The following is a 23475-nucleotide window of genomic DNA, read 5'->3' as shown; positions in this document are numbered from 1 at the left end:
CTACTCAATTTTTTTCCTGAATAAATCAGCTATTTAACTTTTTTAACTGACCATTTGTGGCCTCTTCGTCAAATTTTTAGAAAGATTGACCGAACCTATGAAGCGTACCACTTACGTGCATTTTAGAAGGTAAAAACATTATACTGTATGTAAAATATCATAGCTCTTTTCACTTAATGTTTAGGGTTTTTTTTCCATCACAGGACCCGTAAGAATGATTTTGGAAGAAAAATAACCAATTGTGATAGAAACTAGTGAGGTGAAATAAAAACTCATAGTATGATGCTTTTACTCCTCTAAAAAGCACGCAGGAGGTACGTTTCATAGTTTCCATCAATATTTTTAGAAAAAATTTGACAGAGAGACCACAAGTGATCAGCTAAAAATGTTAAATTACTGATTTATTCAAGAAAACAAAAAGGTTGGAGGACCAAAAATTAAAAAAGTTTAAGGGCCATAGAGGTAATTTACGCATATTGATAGTACCGGCTATGTATGTAACCACTGATGCATACAAAACAAATGACAATTTTCACTTGCAAACATAGAAATCATGACACCAAAAGATAACAATTGTAGGTAAATTCCTACAACATGGATTGAATGCATAACTGTTTGCTTCTTCACTTGGCCTTCGTCCTAAGTTACACAATACTTCTGTTATTAATAAACCGTATTCAGCAGATCGACATATCAAATCGATGCATTTACAGCTGAATGATTCAAGGCACAAGGCTTTTTATCCCCACGAGAAAAAAAAAAATACTACACCTCTTTATTTTCTAGTTCAGATTTTATATTGAATCCAACAATACCATACAAAAAAGGGAGATGTCCAGAGATTGATGCTTACAAACCAATGGAGGAGTGCCAAATAGAGAACATCGTCGCCTTTTAGCAACCTCAAAGTAGCTTTTTTAGGCCGAGGCCTCTTCCTATGCAGATCAAACCTCACTTCAGATCTCGATTCACAAATTACCAAGATACCAAACTTTCTGAAACAATTCAATCAGTTGCTTCTTGTTTTGCCCCAACAGCGAAGAACTCGGATATGACCTCAAGTGGCATGCCCTTCGTCTCGGGGACTTTCAAAAACACAAATATGAAAGCTAAGGCGCATACGACTGCATAGATGCCAAAGACACCAGCAAGCCCGATGCTCTCCAGCATGACAGGAAGAGTATACGTGACGATGATGTCTCCAAACCAGAATGTCAGAGCACAAATGGCTATGCACAAACCACGGACACGCGTTGGAAAGATTTCCGAACAGAGAATGTTAGGGACCGGACCAAATCCCATCACAAAGCAGCAGAAGTAGACAACAACACTGACAGTGGAAAGCACAGCGTGAACCACCGTGCCCATGTCCACAAGGTTAGAAAGAACCAAGACAACAAGTGAGGCTATCAAGACAGGAATTGTGGAAAGCAACAGAAACCTGCAAGTTTCGAAATTTTATGGTTAAACAAATGATGTCATTTTGGGTATTTTCAGAAGGATTGCGTACCTTCTCCCAGCGATATCCATGAGCCTCATGGCGATGCCAATACTAGGAAGCATCAACAAGGTCGTAAGAGCACTAATGAGGATGGACGCTGAAGTTGAGTCAAGACCGAGATTTGATAAAAGAACTGCAACACCCGCTTGCTCAAGAATCTGTGGTGTAGTATAAAACACCATTTATGCCAGAAAACTGCAAGAGCAAAGTATCATATTAGAATAACACGGCACATTTCATATAAGAAGCCCTTCGATATTGCACTCTGCTCCTGATAGAAAGAAATTAGCTAGCGACTTTTCAAAATGGTGAAAAAAAAGGAGCAACATGTTGCGCCAACAATGTAAGTGTTTATATAGAGATAGTTTGTTTACGTCTTTAAAAAAAAAATCTACATATACAAACTATCATCATCTTTCTTTGCATCTAGTAGAACTAACCTGCTGAAGTATTTGGATCCCAACTCCAACAAGTAATGCACGTCTGACACCTGGTTCAAAAAGATCTGCCCAGTTCGGTCCTTTGACAGCTGCTTCCGAAGGATGGACCATGGCTGGCCCCACAGGGTGCTGACCCATAAGATCCTTTGAGAAAAGAGCAGGTTGGCTAACCAATGCGGCAGCCTGAACAAACTCTCCTTCAGGTATATCAACTTGTGGAAGAGAAACGTGCGAGTCCTTCCTTGACCCAGGAACACCTTCTTGGTGTAAATATATTCTTTTGAATCCTCCTTCCTTTTTCCCATCTGCACCTTCTCTCTCAGACCATTTCCATGCCAATTGCCATCCCCCGCCAATACCCATACTACTAACTGACTCCCCGCCATGTTGCAGAAGACTGCTATTTCTCCTCGCGCTCAAAACACTAATCTGCCTTGGGGCAATGTCCTTTCCTTCCATGCTTGTTGCTTGGCGCGAAAGTAACGGACTATTTAAATTATCATCAGAATCACCTCCAACATCTGATGCATATTCTTCACCCTCATGTTGAAGACTTTCCTCATCCCACTGCTCAGTTTTATTATGATTCTCTGCCACGCTAAACATGCTACCAAAATTTGGGAATAGTGCACTACGCATACTTCCCGACTCAGGTAACTTCTCGTGAACACTGCCAAATAGAGTAACTAGAGGATCCATCAGTGGTACACTAGATTGATTTACCATACTACCACGGCGAGAAACAAGAGCAAGAGAACTCTGTCCCTTTGTAGGCCGAGCAACCCATGAGAGACCTTCTTCAGGCCCATACAAGGTGATACGTTCCTTATCAGCAGTTGCTCCCTGATCATCATCAGCACCATCATTAGCAGGACCAATGATGTACTCCTCAATGGAAGTTTCGCCACCAACTCCCAACCCCTCGACAAGCAGAGCCATTTCTCCTGTATGTTTCAAGTAAAATCAAGAGAAATTTTGTCATAAACACTTAAACGAGTTCTTGATCTTTATCTTGAAGACCATGATCACAAAATGTTAGGCATAAAATGTTAAATGATCAGCTACGACTTAGTTACCAGCTTAGCGATACAAGAAAAAGGCAACAAAAACCTGTGGTTTTATCCAAACATATTCCAGATTCGAGAGTACCTAGTAGTATAAACGTGTTAGTTTTTATATATACATACAGCTATATCATGTGATATCCTTGACATTCTCATCCAAAGCTACAAAACCTAACAAATGAGAAATACAAACACTATGAATGTAAAATGACTTAGCACAACATTGGTACCTTGAGTTTATGATACTTTGGTAATTTTAATTTTTAATTACGAATATTTCCAAATACCACAATTAGCATTTCTGCAAGATAAGTTACAAGACATTCAAAAGTACACTTTGTGTACCCTCTTTGTCTACAAACAACCACAAAATGCATGTCATGAACATAAGTTTCTTACCATAAAATTTCATAACTAAGCATAGTGTAAACGCTCAACAACAAAATATTAAAACTAAGTAGCTAATGTTTCATGTATCCAAGATCTAACTAAAAGGTTGAGAAATAAATATATAAGTTAGTTAACAAGTGCGATTATAAATCCTTTTAGGTGGTAGAGACATGCCCTATGCAAAACAATAAATGTGAGTCAATTGAGAAGCTCTGTTGCAAAATTAAAGAAACACCATGAGAAAAAATAGATAGGAATATATACAAGATATATAGTTTAAATTGCGATGCTGCTGTTGATATTAGGTTTATTGCTGAAAGTGTTAAAAAAAAAGTGTAATTAAATTAAATTCAAAGCTTGAACTGTAGAAAAAAAATTTAAAACTGAACGTTATGAGATAAGTAGAACAAAAGTTTAATACACAAAAAGCAGTTGCAATAAGAAAGATTTGATGGAATAATTCAGAGGAATTAATATAAAATATCTACAGGATGATTAGATATATTAAATCTGTTATTCAGCAAGAAGATGGGAAGTACCACAATTGTATAAAGTTAGACGGATTAATTTAGTCAAGTAAGTGCGAGTAATTTAATATTCTATATCATGCTCATTACGTGTAACAACTGCTCGAAAACAGACTAAGATGGTTCTAGGCGACTGGATGGATGCCAGAGGCGACTAGTTGGTAATAACTCTCGATAAAGGGATTTCGGAGGGTATGGGTCCAAGCGATCGGGTATATGGGCGTCCGAGCAGCTTTCAGGTGGCCGTGGAGCAACATTATCAGCAACCCGAACATGGTGGTCAAGATGAAGTTTGACCCTTGCCCAGGCGATTGGGTAGTACACGGGCAACCGGGAAGCTTCGGTACGTTATCTTACGGATAGAAGTTGCAGCCACATTAACACTTGTAAAAGCGACTAGAGGACTACAGGCGGCTGGAGGAGTACTATCTAAGGAGCTTCATGGTAGAGCTTTCAAAGCATCCCTTGTTCAATCATCTAGTTTTGTTTCGTGCTCTTTTCATTTTCTATGCTGCGACACACATTTCATTTATGATCGACAATGCCTAGAGTAATATGTTTATATTGTTTTAATGTTGTCTTAATCTTTTTTATTGTACTTAATTTTTAAATTCTTTTTCTATAAGACTTCTCCACCTAGAAGAAATTAAAAATTAGAATCAATTTTTTAAATTGCTGCGTGTCTATAGTTAATCAATTTGCATGCTTATATATTAGATTTCAATATAGCTTTTGTCTTAGTTAATTGAATTAGTCTAAGTTAATTTATTATTTTTGTTGTGCTAACTCTAATTAATTCAATTACTATTTGCTCATTATTTTTATTGCAAAAATTCTTAGCGTTATTCACCCCCCTCTAGTGTCGATCTTGATCCTACAATTTGGTATCAAAGCGGGTTGAACTGATAGAAACTAGGAAAGCTTGGATAGTTGCATGTCTGGACTGTGTTTCCCTACTTGGTTCTTCTAGTCAAGTGGAGCTAATAGAAATTATCTCACCTCACTCTAAACCAGTTAGACCGAGGTTTTGTATTAAAATTAATATAACTCCTGATTCTTAAAAAAGGCTGTCTAGGAAGTAGTCGTGGCTCCGATACTCAAGAAGACCTTGTGTCTCGCCATGACTGGAAGCCAATTTTTGAAACTCTTGCTAAATTCACCCAAAGCAAAACCTGAATCTAACCTAGGTCAAAATTTACGCTCAGAATCAAGGACAAACAATTAAATTGATTAATAATCCGAGCCTAGTTCATACTCAAATTCAAACTCTAATTACAACCATACCCCATACCAAACCCAAACCAAACTCATATCCTGTCTTAAGCCTTAATACAACTTGAACAAATACTTATTTGCAGATATGTCTTTGCAGGAAGGATTCAACATAACCCATTCGTTGCTTTTCAATGGCGACAATTTCGCCTATTAGAAAAACAGAATGGAATACTATTTGATGAATGATATAGAAAATTCTCTCATCAAGGTCTTTTTAAAAACTAGACAAGCAACGATAAGAAAAAGGCTCAAGCCAATGCTAGAGCCACAACTATATTGTAATGTGGACTAACACAGGAACAACTAACTAAAGTCGGCTAATTTAGCAGCGCTAAATAGCTTTGAGAGAAATTAATTGAATTACATGAAGGTTACTCAAGAACAGCTTAAAAGGACTTATTGCTAAGTCAACTCCAAAACATCGAGATGAAAGAAAGTAAAACGGTAAGTTAGCTACACAGCCGCTTTAAGGAGATACTAACCGACATTCATGAAATTGGCAAACATGTAGACAATCGCGATTTAATTAGGTATGCAAGGACCACTTTGTGGGCATCTATGGTTGATACCTACAAAGTGTCTAAGGACGTGTCTACTATTAAACTAGATGAATTCTTTTGTAATTTTGAACTGCATGAATAGACTAATCTTGATCAGAAAGAAAAAGGTATAACTTTAATGGTAGGAAAATCCAAACCAATATCCAAATCCAAATCCAAAGAAGAGACCGAATTAGAATTTGAACCCGAATCAACATTCGATGAAGATGATCTCTTTTCAGAAGTCGTAAACTTGGTTAAAAGGATGATTCGACAGAATAAATTCATTCAAAAATTTATGAAAAAGGAGATCTCGAACAAGGACCTGGCAAACGTTCGATGTTTCGAATGCAAGAAGAAAGTACACTTCAGAACCAACTGTCCCTTATTAGAAGAGGAGAAAGAACCTGAAAAGAAGAATAAGAAGGCACTAAAAGCGACTTGGGACAAGTCATCATCTGAATCCGACTCAGATTAATCTACTGACACTAACGACGATCCAAGATACAACTTGGACAGCGACTCAAACAACTCAGCCGACGAGGTAACAAATCCAATTATTGAAAAATTATATGCTACTGTTGTCTATTTGACTAAAACTCTAGTTAAATACAAGTCCAAAGTTAAGACTTAAGGAGGTCAAAAACTTTAAGGAAAGGACTAGCTCAGACTCATCGATTCAGGCTAGTTAAGTCAGAACCTCAACTCAAGTGTCACAACTTGAGAAAGAGAATTCTAATATGAAAAGTCAAGTTAATGAGTTAAAAACTATTTTGAGTAAGTTCACATCTAAGTCAAAATACTTGAATATGATGATTGGAACCAGCTGTGTACAATAAGACTGGACTTGGATTTAACTCAAGTCAAAACCATGTTTCATATATTTCCTTAGTCAAAAGAAACTAAAAATAAGATTGGTTGGATTCTAAAATCATGTTTAGTTAACCAAGTAGAAAATAATTGCTATTGGATACCTAAACAACATATTCATGTGATAAATGCTAACATTTCTTATACCAACCAAATTGCCAAGTTGAAATTTGTTAGAGCCCTAACTTAGGGGGAGCTAATTTTTGAATGGTTAGACTAGGATCTGGCTCTAACCACATTTTTATATTTTCAAACTCTAATTTCAAAATTAAATATTCTTTCCTTAAAAAGTGGTTTCAAAATTATTTATTCTTATCCTATTCATATCATGCATAAATAGACTTAGTCAACCGTAAACAACATGGTTTTATAGATTAGGTAGCCAGCATCTCACAAAATAGAAGGACAACTTGCTTGTATTTGTGAAACATAGAATGATATGAAATGCATAGGGTAACCACCTCTAAATTCCAGATGTGCATCAACATGAGTTAGGGCTAAAACTTTTAAATTAATCAAGTTAGAAAATTTCTACATGTTAACAACTTAGTTTTCGTAAGATTGAACTGAAAACTCTTCTCTAACTTGACCAACCGATTGTCAACTTCTATCTTATAGATAGTCAAGTTTGAAATCAAATTAGACATTTTAAAATGGATTTTGAAAAACTTATTTTTGATAAAAACCTAGTTATTCTTCGTACACTATTGCTGTTTCATTAACTTAATTTCACAATTTTGACTTTTGACCATAAGGCAGTGACGACTAATGAACCGCAAGAAATTAAATTATATTTAATGCGGTAGATGAAAAGTTGGTATATGGTCGCCCATATAACTACACGGTCGTCCGTATAACTACACGGTCGCTCATATAACTACACGGTTGCCTATATAACTACATGGTTGCCTGTATAACCTCGAAACATTCACCTTGATTTGACATCTGGAGTCGAGCGGGCACCTACCTGCGACTGCGAATAGCGATCGAGACCACACCGAAATCATCTTCTTTTCTCCTCCAAACTCTTTTTCAGGCCTTTTCGACTTCGTTTTCAACTCCCATCTCAAGATCAAGGCTTTCCTTGATTTCATCATGCCTTGGTAACCAATTATAACTAAACTCCACAATTTTTGTTATTATTTTACGTTATATGTTTTTCTTTATATTAAATACTGTCTCTATAAAATATTAGCCAAAAATGTAGAACTAAGGCCAGTTCCTCACAGGACCCTTCCGACGATCCTAGATTCCCCTATAAGGACCTTAGACATAGATTTGCCTGACACACCTACTCTACCATATATACCCGATATTTGAGTAGGATATTCTTTACGACCCACTATCCAAACATTATAGAGATTATAAACTACTATAGTCTATCCTCACTTGTTTATTGTAAATGTCAACCTCTGTACCGAGTTTTATAACAACTTGGTTAAGGTCGACGATGTTGCATTCACGATTAGAGTCGGAGGTAGAGACATTCTTTTCAAACCTGACTTGATCCCAGAGCAGCTTGAGCTGTGCCCCTCTTCCTCCACCGTTTATTATTTTCTATGCCCTACTCTATTTCTTGAGCCTCACTCTGACATCACCCTGGACCACATCTATACTTAGTTTTTCAATGGTGAGTGGGCACCGACCGTCATCAACTTTAGCTCTACACAGCTCAGAGTCGCAGACTATGTCCTTTACAAGGTTGTGTATATATGTATCTTGCCCATCAACACCCATGATCTTGTGACCGTCAAGCCATTCCATTCATTTCTCCTGTATACCCTTAGATAGAGACTTGACATCAGCTTCAACCTACTTATCTTTAGATCCATCACTTATAATTCGAGCGTATCTACTAGTCGACGAGTTCATATGCCTTACTGTCACATCTTGACTCGCATTCTCTCATCTCTAAGTATTGACACTACTCAGGGTTCCCTTTCTCCCTTGTCCGAGTTTGACGTGGTTGGACTTAGCACTTTACCCTAGCTAAGATGGTCCTCGGAGAGAACACTTACCCTCTGTTTGGAAGGAGTGAGGGAAGGTTCATTAACGGAAGAGGAAAGGAGGGGAAGGGAGGGGAAGTGAGGGGAAGTAAAATATTTAACTTCTCCTTGTTTGGGAGGGAGGGAAGGTTCATTAACGTAACATGTGTTACTTTGTTTGGGAGGAAAGGAAGGGGAATGAAGGTTAAATAGATATAGTTACAAAAATACCCTTACTTTTAAAATTAGATATTTTTCATAATATTAATATTTATTTTATAAATATGAATTAGATATTTTTAATAATAAAATTAAAATTTTATATTATCATTTAAATTAGTTATTTTTTTAATAAAAAATAATCTTTTTATACTATTCATGACAAAACAATGAATTACCGATAATCAAGTAATTAAATGAGAAATAATGAAAATAATGATTTTAGAAACCTTAAATAAAAAAATTTGAAAGATAACACTGATAACGAGAATTCCTATTTTTTAAAATTTTATTAAATTTTGATGGAAAAATTAAAAAATAGTAGATATCCTCTTAAATTTTGAGGACAAAAATAGTTTCTCCCTTCAATTCAGTTAGAAGACGTGTCGGATCCCCTTCTCTAATAATCTGGCAGCAAGCGAGCTGTGAAGAAGACGAGGAAATTGGGCTTCGGCGACATATAGCAAAATTAGAATTGGAACATTTCTTAAACTATTAAGAACAGGGATAAAATTGGAATAAAAAATCTTTTGTTTTCCCTTCCCCTTCCTTACACCTTAATTCGGGGTGTAAGAAAATCTCTCTTTCCATGGGTAATGAAGGTTAAAGCTTACCCTTCCTTACCTTTCCTTCCCTTTCCTCACTCCTTCCCAAACAAGGTTCAAAGTTCTCATTCCCCTTATTTCCCCTTCCTTCTCCTTCCCTCACCTCCTCCCAAACAGACCGTTAGGTATGGAAGGATGGAAGGCATGAAACTCCCAGATCTCCAGATATTGATGATATTATGGATGTACTCGAGGATGCTCCAGATAGGTCACCAGATCCTTCGGCTCCTCCACCACCACTGATAGTAGATAAGTGATGGATCTATTATGCTTCGGCTCCTCCACCACCACTGACAGTAGATTGATGAGTCTTGAGGGCATTGTCACTTATATGAGAGCCGATCTATTAAAGATGATGGTCATCTACACACTACTAGCATCCTCCTCCTCCCTCCCCTTCTGATTAGACACATCTCAGTTTATGGACTTTTTCCAGACATATTTTGCTATGCTTGCTTATTGCCACTCATGGAGCATTTTGGATTATGGCTTACTATGCTGTTTGACTTTCACTATTTTTATATTTTGGTTGTATTATGCTATGGCTTGATAGTTTTAACTTGTGTTGATTTAATTTACCTACTTATCTTTAGATTCATCACTTATCATTCGAGCGTATCTACTAGTCGATGAGTTCATATGCCTTACTGTCACATCTTGACTCACATTCTCATCTCTAAGTATTGAGACTACTCAGGGTTCCCTTTCTACCTTGTCTGAGTTTGACGTGGTAGGACTTAGGCACTTTACCCTAGCTAAGATGGTCCTCAAAGAAAACACTTTGGTATGGAAGGATGGAAGGCATGCAACTCCCAGATCTCCAGATATTGATGATATTATGGACGTACTAGAGGATGCTCCAGATAGGTCACCAGATCCTTTGGCTCCACCACCACTAACAGTAGAGGATAGATTGATATGTCTTGAGGGCGTTGTCACTTATATGAGGGCCGATCTATTAGAGATGATGGCCATGATGTCTACACACTACTAGCATCCTCCTCCTCCCTCCCCTTCTGATTAGACACATCTCAGTTTATGGACTTCTTTCAGACTTATTTTGCTATGCTTGCTTATTGCCACTCATGTAGCATTTTGGATTATGACTTATTATGCTGTTTGACTTTCGCTATTTTCATATTCTGGTTCTATTATGCTATGGCTTGATAGTTTTGACTTGTGTTGATTTAATTTACAAACAACTTTGCCATTTAAACTTGATCTAACTTATTGCTTGACTTGACTTTATCTTAGTTACTTATTTTTGCTTGCGCTTAAGTTGTTATTTTGACTTAGGTTGGATTCTTAGCTACTTATATTTCATGCTTTGTCTATGCTTTAACCCATTTTGATATAGAAGAGAACTTTGAAAAATTAGTTATTACTTTTAAAATGACTACTTTCCATTTTTTTAATTCCTTATCTGATTAAGGGGGAGCAATAATTAAGGAGGGATTATTTCTTTTTATTCATGTATGACTGCACTTAACTCCATCTTCTTTCATACCGTGAATATACAATTCAAAATTTTATTTTATTTTTATTATTTACTAACTTTAACTTAGTTTTCATATTATCAAAAAGGGAGAGATTATTGATGTTGGGTGCACAACATGTAACTCAAGATTTTGATACATGACTAAGGTTAAAATTAGATTAAATGTGATCTAACAGGTTGTGTTAAGTTTACAGGTGCAGGATACTTGATAGGTGTTAAAGTCCTGGTTGTGAACTCGAGAGTAATCAATTCCAAGTGGTTAAGACTTGGTAAATAAATTCCTAGCTAAAGGCTAGGTAAATCAAGTCCAAGTGATTAAGTCTTAGTAAACAAATTCCTAGCTGGGTGATAGGTGACTTAAGTCCAAGTGTATGGAACCAGCGGGAGGCTGATTGCTTGGCACAAGTCCAAGTGTATAGAATCAGCTGGAGGTTGACTGCTTGGAAAAACCAAACTAAACAGGTTAATCTAGTCAAGTAAGTGCAAGGAACTTAATATTCTATATCATATTACGTATAACAATTGCAAGAAAGCATGCTCGACGGTTCCACGTAACTAGATGGAGTCCGAAAATGACTGACTAGTGATAACTCTCGATGAAGGGATTTCGAAGGATCCAAGCAACCGTATGGGTCCAGGCGATAGGGTATACCGGCGACTGAGCAGCTTTTAGGCGATAGTATAGCAACATTATTAGCAACTCGAATACGGCGTTCAAGATGAAGTTTAACCCCTGCCCAAGCGACTAGGTGGTACACAGGTGACTGAGAAGCTTCGTTAATGTTATCTTACGAATAAAAGTTACAGCCATGTCCTGTACAGGTGGCTGAGAGGTCTACAAGCGATCAAGAGAGTACCATAAAAGGAGCTTCACGGCAAAGTTTTTAAATAATCACTTGCTCAACATCGAGTTTCGTCTAGTGCTCTTTATTTTTGCTGTGTTAACTCTGATTATCAAAAAGGGAGAGATTGTTAATGTTGGGTGCACAACATATAACCCAAGGTTTTGATACACGACTAAGGTTAAAATTAGATTAAATGTGATCTAACCGGTTTTGTTAAGTTTACAAGTGCAGGATACTTGATAGGTGTTAAAGTCCTGGTTGTGAACTCGAGAGTAAGCAATTCCAAGTGGTTAAGACTTGGTAAATAAATTCCTATCTAAAGGCTAAGTAAATCAAGTCCAAGTGATTAAGTCTTAGTAAACAAAATTCCTAGCTGGGTGATAGGTGATTTAAATCCAAGTGTATGGAATCAGCTGGAAGCAATCTGGTGATAGGTGATTTAAATCCAAGTGTATGGAATCAGCTGGAGGCTGATTGCTTGGCACAAGTCCAAGTGTATGGAATCAGCTGGAGGTTGATTGCTTGGAAAAACCGAACTAAACGGGTTAATCTAGTCAAGTAAGTGCAAGGAACTTAATATTCTATATCATACTCATTACGTATAACAATTGCAGGAAAGCATGCTCGGCGGTTCCAAGCAACCGGATGGAGTCTGAAAACGACTGGCTAACTCTCGATGAAGGAATTTCAAAGGATCCCAGCAACCGTATGGGTCTAGGCGATAGGGTATACCAGCTTTTAGGCGACAATATAGCAACGTTATTAGCAACTCGAATATGGTGGTCAAGATGAAGTTTAACCCCTGTCAAGGCGACTGGGTGGTACATTGGTGACTGAGAAGCTTCGTTAACGTTATCTTACGAATAAAAGTTACAGCCACGCCTTGTACAGGCGGCTTAGAGGTCGGTCTACAGGCGATCATGAGAGTACTATATAAGGAGCTTCACGGCAGAGTTTTCAAATAATCACTTGCTCAATCATCTAGTTCTGTCTAGTGTTCTTTATTTTTGCTGTGCTAACTCTAATTAATTCAGTTATCATACGCTCATTATTTTTATTATAAAAATTCTTAACTCTATCCATCCCTCTAGCGTTGATCTCGATCTTACAGAATTAACATGCACAAAAGTTGAAAGAAGCAAAGATCAAAATGCTAAAATGAACTTATGGAGTTATTAGAAAGGATAAAATAAAAAATCTAATATTTACGAATAGCAAGGTGTAAATGACAAAAGAGATCAAGATGATATGAACATATTTATACATGGTCAATAGATTCTGTAGTTAGAAGAGTTTAATCTATTAAATGAAAGGTGTAAGGGGTAGAATGAGAACAAAAAAATATTGACCAATGTAATAAAAATGAATTTAATTCATTTGAATAGTATTGGTGATATAATCTTGAGGGATGTTACCCTTGACAAATTTCACTGACTAAAGAGATAGCCAATCTAATGGTTACAATCTTCAATTCCTTATTTACTTTTTCTTCTTCTTGTATAATTTTAGATTAAAAAGCAAAACAGAGGTGATGAAACCATCTGATGTAGGAGTTTTCAAATAGAATACACAACAACAACAACCAAGTCTTATCCTACTAGGTGGGGTCGGCTATATGGATCATTTTATGTCTTGGAACTCTATCTTCTACTAAATCATCATCTATACTTAAATAAATTTGATCTTATTTTATTGTTGCTAACCAAGTCTTTTTTAGTGTTCCTCTTCCTTCTTTGATATGTGTGTTTGTCATAGATTCACATCATCTAACTAGAGTATTTATTGGTTGTCTAAATACATGTCTGTAACATCTTAAACGTGTCTCTCGGAGTTTTCCCTCAATAGATGCAACTCCGACTTTCTCTTTATTGCTCTTATTTTTTATCCTGTCTATCCTCGTCCACACATCCACCTTAACATCCTCATTTTTACAACTCTCATCTTCTGCTTATGTACTCGAGTCATAGCCCAACATTCAACTTCACATAACATAGCAGGTCTAACTACGATTTTGTAGAACTTTCCTTTAAGTTTTAGAGGTACTTTATGATCACGTAAAACACCTGACGCTCTTCTCCATTTTAACCATCTTGTTTGTATTCTATGTAAAATATCTCTCTTAATCCATATATCGTTTTACAAAAATGATCCTAAATATTTAAAGCTCGAGTTCTGGACAACTCATCATCTCTTATCTTAATAATTCTCATTACGTCTAATATTGCTAAACTTAAATTCCATATATTCTGTTTTTATTCTACTAAGCCTAAAGCCCTTCCCTTTCAGTGTTTCCCGCCAAGATTCTAGTTTAGCATTTACTCCTTCACGTGTTTTATTTATCAAAGCAATATCATCTACAAACAACATGCACCACAGTATTGTGTCTTGAATATGTGTAGTGAGTTCGCTCATAATTAGTGTAAAAGGATAAGAACTTAGAGTTGATCCTTAATGTAACCCTATCTTTATTGGAAATGCTTCAGTTACTCCGCCTGAAGTCTTTACTTTAGTCATTACATCCTCGTACATACCTTAATTAGTTCAATATATGTTACGCTAACACCTCTTTTCGCTAGAATTCTTCATATAATTTCTCTTGAGATTCTATCATAATCTTTTTCTAAGTCAATGAATATCATGTGTAAATCTTATTTTTACTTCCAATATTTTTCAATTAGTTGTCTAAGAAGATGTATAACTTCTATTCTCGACCTTACAAGAATGAACCTAAATTAATTTTCGATCACGGTGTCTCCTTCCTTAATCTTTTTTCTATTACTTTTTCTCAAAATTTCATGGTATAACTCATTAGTTTAATACCCATATAGTTTGCATAATTTTGTATGTCTCCCTTATTCTTATATAAGGGAACTAGAGTATTTACCCTCCATTGATTAAATATTTTTTAATTTTCAATATCATGTTAAATAATTTTGTAAGTCATTCAATTCCTTGTTTCCCTAGGCACTTCCATATCTCTATCAGAATATGATTTGGTCCAACGACTTTTCCATTGTGCATCCCATTTAAAGCTTGTTCTACTTCTGAAGTTTAAATTTTACGATAAAAATTTTAATTTTTATATTTATTTGACCTACTTAAATTACCTAAGTTAAGTTGATCACCTAAGTCTTTATTAAAAAGTTGATGAAAACATCTCTTCCACCACTCTTTTATTTCTCCATCATTTACTAGTGCTCTATTACATTCATCTTTAATACATTTTATTTGGATAAGATCTTTCGTCTTCCTTTCTCTTGATTTATCTATTCTATAAATGCCTCTTTCCCCTTTTTTGTATTCAATTTTTGATATAATAGTTAAAAAGTTTCATTCTTTGCTTCATTCACTACTTTCTTAGCCTCTTTCTTGGTTATTGTATATTTTTTTAAAATTTTCCTCGTTCTTACAAATATATAATCCTTATAAGTTGTTCATTTTTTCTTCACTTTCTCTTGTACTTTCTAATTCCACCACTAAAATTCCTTATTTAGTGATGCATGTCCCTTTGACTCACCGAGTACACTTTTAGCTACTATTTTCAACTTTGATACTATCTTATACCATGTTGTATTAGAGTCACCATATATTTCACCTAATACTTATACTCTTACCTTCTCCTTAAATATATTTTATTTTCCATACTTTAATTTCCATCACTTAATTTTAGAAGTCGTATACATTTTTTTTCTATTGGTATTATGCTTGAGGCATATATCCAACACTACTAACCTATGTTGGTAAGTTAAGCCTTTTTCAGGGATGACCTTGTAATCTTTACAAATCTTTCTATTCTTTTTCCTATCCATAAGAAAGTCAATTTGAGATTTATTATTCTCACTTTTAAACGTGACTAAGTATTCTTCTCTTTTTTAAAAAAATATATTAGCTAATATAAAGCCATATACTATCATAAAATCTAATATAGTTTTCCCTTCTTCATTTCTCGTTCCAAACCCATACCCCATGTACCCTCACATATTCCTCATTTTTCACTCCAACATGCCCATTTAAATCACCTCCTATGAAAATCATTTCAGTTGGCAAAATATTTTATAATATTTCATCTAAGTCGTCCCAAAATCTTGATTTGGTAGTTTCATCTAATCCTACTTGCGGTGCATATATGCTCATAGTTTCTTTCACCACTATTATCTCAAGGGTTATAATTCGATCCTCTTTTCTAACTACTTCTATAGCTTCATCATTTAACGAACTATCTACAACAATACTCGCACCATTTCTTGCTTTACTCTTTCCTGTGTACCATAACTTAAAACTTGAGTTCTCTATCATCTTTACTTTCTCGCCTACTATTTTGTCTCTTGTACACACAAAATATAAATTCTTATCCTAATCATGAGATTCCTATGTTCCATGTTCCAAATCTTAGACTATTAGTTTTTCTATCATATTTGTTCTTATCCAACCTATGATGTGAGAACTCTTGCCTATTTAATACTACACTCAAGTTCTCATGGAGAAGTAGTGGTCCTTGCAGATACGTTACATCGGACTTGTAATGTGAATTCTTGCATATTTAGTACTACACCCGAGTTCGGGAGATGTAGCGGTCCTTGCCGAGACATTACAGTCAGACCCTGCAACGCGTTCTTTCCTGGGATTAATCTTGTATTAGCACAATAATTTAATGGATTAATGCATTGAACATTTATCATAGTTTTAATGATGACTAGCAACCTAACTCAAACCTCCTCCTCTATCAGGGCTTGGGCATGACTGGTTCGTGCGGAGTTTTCAAATAGAATACACAAGAAAGTCTAAATCATAGTAAAGATACTAAAACTTTTTTTATGTCACATGCAAATAAACATGGCTAGAAATGACACTCACTGGAAACTATTGCAGATAATTTAGCAAGAATGATTAATTATCTAAGTCTTCATGAAACTTTTCATTTAAACAAATAGGACTTGTTTCTCAGGAAGAAGATTTAATCAATAATACAGTTATAACAATTAACAAAGTTACAATCTGAAATATTTAACATTTCAATCATTATGCATGACCTGAACTGATAGCTTATGTTACGATGCACAAAACTCAAAGCTTTCAGGAACCTGATTGTAAGAAATCAATGAAGGGAGATGCTCTAAGCCCATGAATGCAAGAAAGGACCAACAAACCATAAAAGTTCAATCAATAATACGGTTTAGAAAATGGGAACAAGCGGTCCCAAAAGATACCTATAAGCAATAGAGTATAGCATAAAACACCAATGGTATAATTTTGTAAATATTCAGAAAAGAAGAAAGTGTGCCCAACACTTAGATATTAGAATAACAAAAAAAAACAAATCATCTGATAGTATATAGAAAGATTGACATTTAACAAATCTACTTACAAATATAGCACTTGCAATTAGTTAGGATGAGAATATTTTTAATCATGCACAGTTAGTAAAGTTTTGAAGGGGAGCCTTGGCGCAACAGTAAAGTTGCTGCCGTGTAACCTTGAGATCATGGGTTCGAGTCACAAAAACAACCTCTAGCAATGCAGGGTAAGGCTGCATACAATAGATCCAGTGAGGTCCAACCTTTCCCATGGACCCCGCATTGACGGGAGTTTTGTGCACCGAACTATTTTTTTTATATAGTTAGTAAAGTTTTCAACCTCATCAAGTATAAATGTACAGGTAAATTCACTTTCTTCTCTCAGATTAGGTCAAACAAGGATTGAGCCATTTTAGGTTTAAGAGGCTAATAGTTTCTTTTCAAGAGTCCAAACATGTCCAACTCTGAGACACATTTTAATTGGGTGGTAAACAGGAATAAACTAAAATAAAAGAGACAATTTATTTAGAAAGATTCTTCAAATTGAGACAATATAACCAAGCAAAGTTAATTTAGTAAAGCTGGTTCATGAATTGAGACATTAACTATCATGTGATTAAGATAAATATATATAACTTAGTAAATTTGACATAGTTGTAAAGTAAAAGAGGAAGCAAATCAAGTTTGAACATTGGTAACCAACACAAGTGCAAAGGGAGTAGATGAAGAATCCAAGTATCAAGCTCATGGTTATATTTGTCAACACCATGTTAGCAAGTCATGCGAACCCGTTAATACAGATTATACCCTCTTTTTTTTTGTTTTGGTAATCCAAGTATCCAACTCAATTATAGTTGTTGGTAGACAAGGAGGACATATGCTACAATTTAAATAATTTATGGTTAAATCAATCAAAAATTTTCAGTTTTATTTAATTATTAAAGCACCTGCATTCTAGTCTAGATTTAAGATTTTGCCCTTAAAGTAAATGAAACCAAAAATACTGACAAGAATTCTAAGTTCATGCATGTAAGAGTAAATACTGAAAAAAAAACACGCGAGATAAATATAGGATACTTGATATTATCTAAAGCTTGAAATGTAAAACAAGTCACTCCTCAACAAATTATTTACATACATGAACTCAAAAAAGGATGAGAAAGTGTAGTGGCAAGCTTTATGTACCTGAGACATCTTCCCTGCCTCGCAATCTCTGCAAAACTTGTTTTGCCTCTACCATTTTCCCTTTGCTTACAAGCCACCTTGGAGACTCCGGCAAAAAGAAAATTGTTAGCAGAAAATAGAGGAAGGAAGGAATAAAGAGAACACCCAGCATCACTCTCCAATTTGGGTTAGCCATTAACGACATCACAAAGACCATACAATATGATAAAAACATTCCACCAGAGCCACTGAACTGTGGGAGAGTATTCAATAATCCTCTTATTTCGGGTGGCGCTGTTTCAGAAATATATACGGGGACAAGTGTGACAGAGAGACCAATCCCAAATCCATCAATAAGTCTTGCCAGGAGCAGGAAATAGACACTGGGTGACCACAGCATTAATAAACTGCTAATGAAATAGAGAATTGATGAGATAATTAGCATGGGGCGTCTACCAATCCAGTCAGCCACTGGCCCAGAGAATGTTGTAATAATAGTAGCTCCAATCAATGACATAGCTACTATTAATCCCTCTATTGTAGGCTCAGCCTCCAAGTTAAATTCCCTTTTTATGTACAGAACAGAACCTGAATGAACATAAATAATAATATCTCATTAGAAGCTTTCTTAACAAATAGCTGTTTACTGTAGGATTAAATTAACAAGATTTATGTATCAATATATCCAGCATGGTGTAAGAAATCATGCTCAGCTAGTAATACTTCATGCCCAACTTGTAATACTATTATTAATGTTGGTACCATAATTCTTCAAGGAGAAACACATATTCAGTGTCTCTTACAGCAACAAGAGAAAGAAACACTATCAAGCAAGAATATTCAGTTATCCTATGAAACTAAGGAGTTGAGAAACTATTTGAAAGTGCTACCAAGACTGTCATATCCACTATCTATCAGTATGAATCGAGCAAATTTTCATTACTTAAATAGCACCTGGTCATGATAACCAGATGACCAAAAAGAAAGGTGACGAGTAGATTTACCTGCAATTGTCGCATTATCCCACCCCTGCAACAAGTTACCAATAGAGGCAGCTATGGCAACAAGGATAGCTCCTCGCATTTTTTCTCCTAATGACAGAACTTACAACACAAAAACTTCAGATCAGATTTCCTTACAAAACCAAAGAAAAGATAATCCTTCAGTAAATACTTTGCAGACAGTAATAGGTATGAACACAACAACTGATCCAAAACAAAAAGAAAGAAAAATTCAACCAAAACGTTAAAATTAAATGGCCGTCATACCTCTTTCTGCTAAGCCAAGAGGTATTGGAGGATGGGCCCAAGATTCAAAGATAGCAAACGAAGTAGCTACAGCAAGCCAGTTTCAAGACTGAACGACGAGCCTAGAGGGAAGTAACACCAGATCGAGAGAAAGACACAACAGTCACTCGGTAGAAAGGGCTGAACGCTAGGCTAGATTAGATGCCTTCCCAGATCACTCCTTAGGTGAGTCTTCACGTGGGGACAAAGTTCCTAACACGGAAAAAAAAAGAGTATACTTCTTCGTTGGCGGAATAGAAAAACCAAAAACAACGTAGCAAAATAACAGCAAGGATTGAGCCTACGGTGCTCTCCCTTTTAATCTGCCACTTGGAGTTATCGCCGACACACCTTCGTCACTCTCGGAAATTGAAGCTTATCGGAATTGACGATTACGCTCAATGATGCAAAGTGAATAATAAACCGAAAACAGTAAGGCTTGATTGCGTCAGAAACCCCAAAACAACCAGGCAGATCTCAGCTTTCCGCCAGAAAAACGCAATAAAACATCTCAAGATCCGATCTTTGAGCCGAAAAGGCTATCACCGCCACCAACAACCCACCTTCCGATATTACGCACCGAGACCCTCCAAGAACAAAAAAGGAAAAATAAAACGAAGAGCAAATTTGCTCGCAATGAGACAGCAATCTGCCATTAATGAATCAGCCCTCGTTCGCTCCTCATCAATTCATCCACGTCCCGATGCAAGAAATGGAAGGAAGGCGGAGGATGCCACTCTACCAGGTTCTCTTTCGAAGCCCTAATATCACGGCAAGCCAGTGAGGTTCGCAGCCCACCTGTCGTCCTCTAGAGGAAGAGAAGGAGGAGGAGGTCAAGGCTCGGCGATTTGGAGAACGAAGGCTCAGGAACCGAAGCCATGGGATGTCTTCCTCCGTGCTTTATGATATAGACCAAAAATGCATTTCTATAAATAAAATTTATTTTCTTTGCGTGTGTTTTAATATGGAATGGATTTATTTGGAGGAAAATAAGACAATTTTTCTTTTTGAAAAAAAATAGTAAACACCTTTACAAATTACAAATAATATAATTTATTATAATTATAAATAAATAATTAATAAATTAAATAAATAATAAATAAATGAGTTTTAATTTAAGTTAAGATATTAATAATTAATATCTATTGATACTTTTTTATTACATAATATGTATTACATATTAACTTTTTTATTACTATTATATATATATATATATATATATATATATATATATATATATATATATATATATATATATATATATATATATATATATATATATATATATATATTTATATTTATATTGAATTAATTTGGTATTAAATTAATTTGTAATTTGATTGATATTGATGGCAATCACAATGAATTTAGATAGATTTCAATATGTTTAGGTCCCGCGGGGAAAACTCGAAATGGGGATGGGGATCCCCGATTTTTCGGAGATGGGACGGGTTTGGGGCGGGTATGGGAATACTATCCCCATCCCCGAATTCGTCCCGAATATTATTATTATTAATATTAATAAATAATAATATGATTTTTTTAAAAAAAGTATTAATAATAGTATTAATATTAATATTAAAATTTTTGAAATTATTATTATTAATATTATTAATATTATTAATATTGATATTAATATTAATATTATCATTAATAATAATTATTAAATAATAATAATAATATAAATTAAATTTGGGAATGAGGCCGGGATGAGGATTTGATCTCCGTGGGTTCGGGTTCGGGGAATCCCCGAACCCGAAAAAATGAGAATAGGACGGGGATGGGAATGACAAACCCGCCCCCGCCCCGCCCCATTGCCATCCTTATCGTCGTAGTAGTAGTAGTAATAGTAATAATAATAATAATAATAATAATAATAGACATCCAATAAAATTTAGAACAAAAATGTAAGCTTGTAGTTATTACCCCTTCGTTAATAAAGCTAATATCATATTATTTTATTGTACTAGGATTTGATCTCCTTGACTTACTAAAGCAGAGTTACTATAGCCAATATCCTTGATTTTAGCAAACTATTGAGAAAAATCAAGGATCTCTTTGTAATGAGTCTTTGTAAATTGGATTTTGTTCATACAGTATTAGGTTCAAAGATTTTATGGCTCTGATACTAAACTTGAGGAGTGCTCCTTAAGGAGTTGGAGATTTTGAGTGACAGTAAAATAATAACTTCACAGTAAATAGTAAAGGTAAGCAGTAAATAGTAAAAGTAAATAGTAGTAATAAATAAAAGTCAACGATAGTAGAAAATAACAAAGTAAGCAGTAGAACAACAGTAGTACTTTTGGCGTAAGCAGTAATTTTATACTATTTTTCAGGGAGCGTCACCTGTTCAGGATCTCACCATGTAGTCATTGCTCCGGCGTATGCGTAAGATTTTGGGTTAAAGATACCCTTCTTACTTAGCCTGCACAGGTCTTATATGGTTATGTTTTTGGTTATTCTTGATACAGTTACTGTTCACATGTTGGTTACTAAGATAAGGACTGGGAAAAAATAACCAAGAAAAGATAAGCATAATAGATTTCAGTTTATCATAAAAGAGTTTCAGCAGATCATTATAAAAATAAGCATGGATCTTTTACAAGGAAAATACAACCAGAAAACGTCTTACATACCAAAAAACTTAATTTACAGACACTTATTTTACATGATGACAAAAAAAATAATTTACAGACCGCTTATCTTACATGCTGAAGTACTGGTGCTGAAATAAAACTTACAGAAACTAAGGCTGAGGAAAGCTTAGAAAGAGCACCCAGAAGAAGAGGGTACCGGGCGTCTGTAGATGAAGCAATAAAAGTACTACTCAATCCAGAAAGATGGAGTTTAGAAGATAAAAAAGCTCAGATCAACTCTAAAGCATTGAATACGATCCAGTGCGGACTCACAAAAGAATAACTCAGCCGAATCGGCCCACATGAGAACGTAAAAGAACTATGGGACAAGCTCATCGAGCTATATGAAGGAACTCTTGATTCAAAGGTAACGAAGCGTGATATATTTCTTAATTCATTATGCAACATTAAAATGTAGGAAGGTGAGACCGCGAATCAGCTCCATGCTTGAATCAGGGACATCCTCAATGGCCTTCACCTAATCAGACATTAGCTCGAAAACTGGGATGTAATAAGGTACGCTCTTAACTCATTCTCTCAAAGTGTACTGTGGGCATTGATCATAGATGCCTATAAGGTTTCGTGGAACCCCTCTAAGTTAAAATCAGATGAACTATTTTGAGAACTTGAACTACACGAAAAAACTAACGGTCTAAAGGTCGAGAAAGAAATTACTTTTCTTGTAAGTACTTCGAAGGGAACTAAACCCGAAGCTGAAACTGAATCCGAATCAGAGTTAGGCAAAGAAGAGCAACTGGTGAACATGGTAAGGAAGATGTTCACTAGATGCAAGAAAAGCTTCACCAAACACAACATGAAGAAGATGTCCATGTCTGCATCCAACAACTCAAAGGCAAATGTTACATGCTACGGCTGCAACAAAAAGGGCCACTTCAAACATGAATGCCCGAACGAAGACAAAATCAAGAAGAAGTGGAAGAAATTGTAAGTACCCCATAGTAGTTTTAATATGATCAATCAAGTCAAGTTAGGTCCTGTTATTTTTTGATATCTTATGTCTAAGTGTGTAGAAACTTAGAAGCACAAGAAGTTAAGTAAAAGACGTAGCTAGCGAGAAAGATGACACGGGAGAGAGTTGACGGACTCGGTGAGTCCGAAAGATGAGGTGCTGCGAAAAAGTACGCTGGCGGACGAAAAGGAAGCGTGCGACATTTTTGAGGAATGAGAAGTTGGAGCTGAAGACTGTTTGAGAAGGCAGAAAAATGGGTTCAGATGAGTCCTATTCTAGATAACCGAGATCACCCAAGCGAGTGGAGCTAGAGCGGAAGCCTAGACAGAAAGTCAACTTTGAGTTGGCTCTGGTTTGGGTTCCTAAA

At 35.6% G+C, this 23475-nt stretch overlaps 1 pseudogene; it reads right to left on the bottom strand.

Moving 5' to 3' along the window:
- Positions 1-565: 565 nt before the first annotated feature.
- Positions 566-20411, bottom strand: LOC122056479 (annotated as a pseudogene).
- Positions 20412-23475: the final 3064 nt, after the last annotated feature.

Source organism: Zingiber officinale, chromosome 3B (genome assembly GCF_018446385.1).
Source record: "Zingiber officinale cultivar Zhangliang chromosome 3B, Zo_v1.1, whole genome shotgun sequence".
NCBI classification, from domain to species: domain Eukaryota; kingdom Viridiplantae; phylum Streptophyta; class Magnoliopsida; order Zingiberales; family Zingiberaceae; genus Zingiber; species Zingiber officinale.
Note: the sequence above shows the minus strand (reverse complement) of the source record. Positions and strands in the feature narration are given on the sequence as shown.